This window comes from Mustelus asterias, unplaced genomic scaffold (genome assembly GCF_964213995.1).
Source record: "Mustelus asterias unplaced genomic scaffold, sMusAst1.hap1.1 HAP1_SCAFFOLD_153, whole genome shotgun sequence".
NCBI classification, from domain to species: Eukaryota; Metazoa; Chordata; class Chondrichthyes; order Carcharhiniformes; family Triakidae; genus Mustelus; species Mustelus asterias.
The window spans coordinates 68245-75470 of record NW_027590174.1 but is presented as its reverse complement, the minus strand read 5'-3'; positions in this window follow the sequence as shown (position 1 = coordinate 75470).

The following is a 7226-nucleotide window of genomic DNA, read 5'->3' as shown; positions in this document are numbered from 1 at the left end:
TTGTTTTTTTGTCCTTCATTGCTGGAGGGATGGAGTTTCAAATCAGTGAGGTTATGATGCAGCTGTATAAGCTGCTGGTGAGGCCACACCTGGAGTACTGTGTACAGTTTTGATGTCCGTACGTGAGAAAGGATATACTGGCACTGGAGGGGATCCACGAGATTGAGTCCGGAGTTGAGAGGCTTATGAGGACAGACTGAGTAGACTGGGGTTATACTCATGGAAATTCAGAAGAATGAGGGAAGATCTTGTAGAAACATATAAGATTATGAAGGGGAAAGGTAAGATAGAAGCAGGCAAGTTATTTCAACTGGCGTGTGAAACTAGGGGGCATGGCTCAAATACAGGGGGAGCAGAATTAGGACTGAGTCGAGGAACAACTTCTTCACACAAAGGGTTGTGAACCTGTCGAATTCCCTGCCCAGTGAAGCAGTGGAGGCTACCTCATTGAATGTTTTTAAGGCAAGAATAGATACATTTTTGAACAGTAAAGGAATTAAGTGTTATGGTGAGCAGCGGGTAAGTGGAGCTGAGTCCACGATAAGATCAGCCATGATCTTGTTGAATAGTGGAGCAGGTTCGAGGGGCCAGATGGCTTACTCCTGCTCCTAGTTCTTATGTTCTTATGCTCTTAACCAGAATGGGTGGGAAACCACTGTTAAGAAAGGAGGAATACATATCAATAGCGCCATTTTGGAAAGTGGCATCATCAGACCAGATGCTGCGGTGGGGAAGGAACTGAGAAAATGGGAAGGAGCCCTTACAGAATGTGGGTTGTGATGAGCTGTAGCCAAGGTAGTTGTGGGGGTTTGTAGGCTTGCAATGAGTATTGGTGTGGTGCATATTAACAGAAATGGAGCCAAATATGTCACGGAAGGGGAGAGAAGTGTCAGAGATGAACCATCTGAAGGTGATCGAGGTGTGGAAATTGAAAGGGAAATTAATGCATTTTTTCAGGTCCAGAAAATAGCATGAAGCGGCACCGAAATTGTCATTGATGTAAGAGGCCAGAATAGGAGTGGAAAATGGAATGTTCTGCGTACCACATAAAGAGACAGGCAGAACTGGGACCCATGTGTGTGCCGACAGTGCACATTTTATTTGAAGGAAGTGAGATGAGTTGAAGGAGAAATTGATCAGAGAGAGAGCAAGTTCGGCCCGTCCGAGGAGAAAGATGGCAGGTAGGGGTTGTTCAGGGCTCTTTGCGAGGGAGAAGCAAAAAGCTCTCAGACCATTCTGGTCGGGAATGGAGGTATAAATTAATTGGACATCCATGGCAAGGAAGAGGCGGTTTGGGCCAGAGAACTGAAAGTGGTTGATAGAGGGTTGTATTGCTAAGTGGTATTATCGCTAGTTTATTAATCCAGAAATTCAGCTAATGTCCGATGGACCCGGGTTCGAGTCTCATCACGGCAGCTCATGGAATGCGAATTCAATAAAAAAAATCTGGAATTATGAATCTATTGATGACCATGAAACCATTGATGATTATCGGAAAAGCTCATCTGGTTCACTGATGTCCTTTACGGAAGGAAATCTGCCATCCTTACCCAGTCTGGCCTACATGTGACTCCAGAGATACAGCAATGTGGTTGACTCTCAATTACCCTTGGGCAACTAGGGATGGGCAATAAACGCTGACCAGCCAGCTATGCCCATGTCCCACGAATAAATAAAAAAAAGATGTGTTGTCAGAGGAAACAAGAATCTAGTTGGGAAAGGAGTGGACAAGAAAAGAGAATGGATTCAAGATGGGATGAATTTATTTCAATTTGGCAGGAACAGGCTGGCACGACAGGCTTAATGGCATAGTCCTGTTTGTGGATTTTGGAAAGATGGTAGATGCAGTCCGTCCAGGCCTGGGAGACTATGAGTTTGGAAACACTGGAGGAAAGATCTCCGGAGAAGATATGGTCAGTGAAAGCGCTGGAAACATTGGCTTGATATTCGGAGGTGGGGTCATAGTCCAATGGGAGGTCATGGTCTAAGGGGAGGTAGGAAGTAATGTCCGAGAGTTGGTGCTCAGCCTTTGCTAGATAGACGTTATTAAGGCAGACCTTAAGGTCTGTCAGGGTTGGACATGAAAGATCAAAGTGCAGCAAGTTCGGAAGGAGACAAGTTTGAGTTGATGTGATGAGCAGAGAAATTGAACCAGACGATGCCACTCCAACAGCTCTCAATTAAAAGTTAAAGAGCAAGTAACATGCCAGAATAAGGGGTCCAGGTGGAGGGAGAATGCTGTCGGTGGGTGAAAGAAGCTGCTGATCGAGGGAGGGCTCCTGTTCAAAGAAGGGAGCATGGAGGCGAAGACAGTGGTAGAAGAGTTCAGCATCATGTCACGCCCAAAATTCGTAGAGAACGTCAGGGTATGAAGCTGAGTGCTTTGCTGAGTGCAGCACGTTCAGCCTCAGAGAGGAGAAAGTTAAAGTATACTCCATTTCTCACAACCTGAAGAGTAACTTTCAGCTAATTTCACAATGAAAGACTAGATGTAGAGATTAACTATTAAATTACATTAATTAAATAGGCAGTGGGATAGCTTGATCTTGGCTTCAGATAAAGCTCGGCACAACATCGTGGGCCGAAGGGCCTGTTCTGTGCTGTACTGTTCTATGTTCTATATTAAATTAAGCCTTAAAAGTACCCCACTCACCAAAGGGACTTTAATACAACCCAAAGCAACCCTTCAGTGCAAAAATATTTCAGATAGTTAGAGAATTTATAAAATGCAGCGACATTGTGAAGCAAAAATAGGTCACTTTGCTAACCTTGTCTGCTCCAGCCAAAAAGCGAGCTATTCAACTGAACAGAATTTCCCAGAACAAGTTCCGTGGTCTTGGTGGTTATGGCATTTCAGTTGTATATCGATAAATCTTTTTAATTCATTGAGGGCTGATGTCTCTACTACCCTTTCAGAGGGTAAACTTCTACCACCTTATTTGTGAAAACAAGTCCTCAAATCTTCTGTAATCTTTCAACCAATCACTTTAAATTAATGCCACCTTAACTCAGTCACGGATCTTTTTGTGCAGAAAATAGCTCCGACATCGCAGTTCTACATTGGCCCATCATAACCTTGAACATCTTAATCAACTCCACCCCACCCTCCTCCAAATCCATCCCCAATTGTTTCAAGGAGAGCAACTACAGCTTATCGATTCTTTCCGCTTGATTGCATTATTCCACTCCTGGTAACGTATTCGTAACTCTCCTCCGTTCCCTCTGCAATACAATGACACCCCTCCTGTAATGAGATGACGAGATCTGCACACAGTATTCAGGTTGTAATCTGGCAAGTATTTTACCTATCTCCAGTATAACCGTTATTTCCTTCTCAGCTCTGCATGTTCGTTTTGTTCCAGTTCAGACGATCTCATAAATGTAACGTGGGAAATGGAATGAATACATATAATCACAGCGCAAAGAATGACCCCTGAGATTATTTTTATGAATTATTAGGTTGGGTTTTCTGAGGAATAAATGTGGGATAAGGCTCCGTTGCACAGTCCCCATCAAACACTTCCACCACAAGTGCAAAGCAGGTTGAGTGAAGCCTCCTGAACATTGTCTCTTCAAGCACTCCAGAACAAGTCAATCACGGATACAGGGTAAAGCTACACGGTCCCATCCGACGCTCAAATGGCACAGGATCGATGTGTTGAGTAACCTACTTATTCATAGAGAACCATTCATATGTTACGGAGATGAAAGGATCCTTAGATATAAAGCGCAGTTCTGTGAAATGTATTTTTGAGCCATTGGGACATAAGAGTGGGAATGGGTTGATAGAAAGGGAGCAGGAAAGAGAGTGAATGGGTTTGGGGTGTGAAAGAGAAGTGGAGAGGAGAAGGAATGAAGGAGGGAGGAAGAGTCGGAATAATGGCAAGAAGAGAGAGAGAGAAGGTAACCGGAGTAGGCGATGCCGAGAGAATGAGAGCTTTGGAGAAAGTGACAGTGAGGGGAAATAGGAAAGGGGTGGGGAATGCAAGAAAGCGTCAGAGATGTGGAAGGATGGTTCAGAACCTGAGAAAAGCAGACTGCAATTTTCCAATAATGGGTCAGAATATGAGAACAATGGACTGAAATGTTCCAATAATGAAGCAGAATCTGGGAACAGTGATCCTGGATGTTCTAATACTGGCTCAGAACCAGAGGAGGATAGGCTGCAATGTTCCAATACTGGATCAGAATCTGAGATCAATAGACTGTCAATTTCCAATGCGGGATCAGAATCTGGGTACAGTAGACCGGGATGTTCCAATCCAGGTTCAGAAACTGAGAAAAATAGACTGCAATTTTCCAATAATGGATCAGAATCTGAGAACAATAGATTGTAATGTTCCAGTAATGGATGAGAATCTGTGAACAGTGGGCTGGGATGTTCTAATAATTGATCAGAATCAGAGAGCAATAGACCATGTTCCAATACCGGCTCAGAATCTGAGAAAAATAGACTGCAATGTTCCAATACTGGATCAGAATCGGAGAACAATAGACGTAATGTTCCAATACTGGATCAGAATCGGAGAACAATGGACTGGGATGTTCCAATAAAGCATCAGAATCTGAGAACAATAGACTGCAATGTTCCCATAATGTATTAGAATCTGAGAACGATAGACTGTAACGTTCCAATACTGGATCAGGAGTTGGGAATCATTGAACGGGATGTTACAATACTGGATCAGAATCTGAGAACGATTGACTGTATTGTTCCAATACTGGGTCAGGATCTGGGAATAATAGAACGGGATGTTACAATACTGGATCAGAATCTGACAACAATAGACTGTAATGTTGGAGCATAAGAACATAAGAAATAGGAGCAGGAGTATGCCATCTAGCCCCTCAAGCCTGCTCCGCCATTCAATAAGATGATGGCTGATCTGATAGTGGGTTCAGTTCCACTTAACCGCCCGCTCCCCATTACCCTTAATTCCCTTATGGTTAAAAATCTATCTATCTGTGACTTAAACACATTTAACGAGGTAGCCTCGAATGCTTCATTGGGCAGAGAATTCCAAAGATTCAATGTGGGAGAATACGCTCTGGGAGAAGAAGTTCCTCCTCAACTCTGTTCTAAATTGACTCCCCCATATTTTGAGGCTATTCCCCCTAGTTCTTGTTTCCATTGAAAGTGGAAATAACCTCGCTTCTTCTACCCTCTCTAGCCCCTTAATTATATTTTGTGTCTCTATAAGATCTCGCCTCAACCTTCTGAACTCCAATGAGTACAGGCCCAGTCCACTCAATCTCTCCTCATAAGCTGACCCCCTCATCTCCGGAAACGACCTGGTGAACCTTCTCTGTACACCCTCCAAAGCTAATATATCCTTTCTTAAATAAGGGGACCAAAACTGTACCCAGTACTCTCGGTGCGGCCTCTCCAGTACCCTGTACAGTTGCAGCATGACCTCCCTGCTTTTATACTCCTTCCCTCTCACGATAAAGGCCAACATTCTATTTGCCTTCTTGATTACCTGCTGCACCTGCAAACTGAGTTTTTGTGATTCATGCACAAGGACCCTTTGCACAGTAGCATATTGTAATTTTTGACGAGTGGCGGATCTATCTTGGGATCTCAATTATTTACAATATGCATTAACTGCTTAGGTAATGGCATAAAAACTCAAATATCCAAATTTGTGGACGACACAAAATTGGGCAGCATTGTAGACAGTGATGAGGACATCATGATTTTGCAACAACGTTTTGATAGATTCGGTCAATGGGCTAAGCTGTGGTAAATGGATTTCAATCCATACAAGTGTGAAGTTATCCAATTCGGATCGATAAAGGATAGACGAGGGTATTATTTTGGAAGGGACAAAGTTAAATTCAGTGAATGTCCAACGAGATTTGGGAGCTCAGGCGCCTTGCTCATAAAGTACCACCAACAAGAGCAGATAGGAGTAAAGCAGGCCAAAAGAACGCTTGTCTTCTTTTCTAAAGGGCTCGAGAATAGGGATGCAGATGACATGCTTCAGTTGTAATAAAAAACTCTCGTTAGGCCCCACTTAAAATATTGTGAGCAGGTTTAGGCACCACACCTCAGGAAATATTTGTTTCAAATGTATTTATTAGTGTCACAAGTAGGCTTACATTAACCCTGCAATGAAGTTATTGTCAAAATGCTCCAGTCACACCACACTCCAGCGTCTGTTTCGATACAATGAAGGAGAATTTAGCATGGTCAATGTACCTTACCAGCACGTATATTGGACTGTGGGAGGAAACCGCAGCACCCAGAGGAAACAAACACAGACATGGGGAGACCGTGCAAAGTTCACACATACAGTCAACGAATGCTGGGAACTGAATCCGGGTCCCTCGACCTCTGCGGCAGCAGCACTAACCACTGTGCCACCGTGCCATTCTGGAGGGTGCTCAATGCAAGAATTATACCTGGACTTCAGGAGTTAAGAGGAGAGATTCGGATAATTATGCCTTTACCCTCTCAAATCCAGAAAGTTGAGAGGTGAAGTTGACAAAATATTTACAAGGAAGGACATAATGCATAAGGATAAACTGTTTCCACTTGTTGAGGGTTCTAGATCCAGGGGCCATAATCTACAAATTATGGCCAAGCCGTTCGAGAGAGATGTTAGAAACATTTCTACACGCGGAGAATGGTGGCGGTTTGGACTCTCTTCCTCAAACGGCAGTGGAACATCGTTCAATTGTTAGGTTTAAGTATGAGATAGAAAAATGTTTATTGTGTAGGTGCATTAAGGGGTATGGGCCTAAGGCAGGTACATGGAGTTAGACCACTGATCAACCACGATCTAACTGAATGGTGGAGCGGTATCAAGGGGCTGATTAGCCATTCCTACACCAATGTACCTTTGTTCCGAAGATAGGGTGGGGCTGCAGGCTGGATAAGTTTAAAGATAGATGGAGGAGTGAGATCCTGGTGGGTTTTGATGGCAAACATAAGCATATTTAATCCAATGTGTCAATAAAAGAAAAATATACAGCGTTGTGAGTGAAGAGAATGTTTGTGAAATGGGATTCAGTGGCGTTTTACTCAGAGTTTGATGCAGCCGAGGTTATGGAGGGAGGAAGCCGGAGACTGGGCAGCATTGTGTTGGAATAGTCGAGTCTGGATGAAGCAATGGAATGGACGAGGGTTACCACAGCGAATACACTTAAAGAGGGAGATTGGCAGGCGGTGTTGTTGAGATGTAAAAGATGGCATTGCGAATATACGACCCTAGGCCAACTAT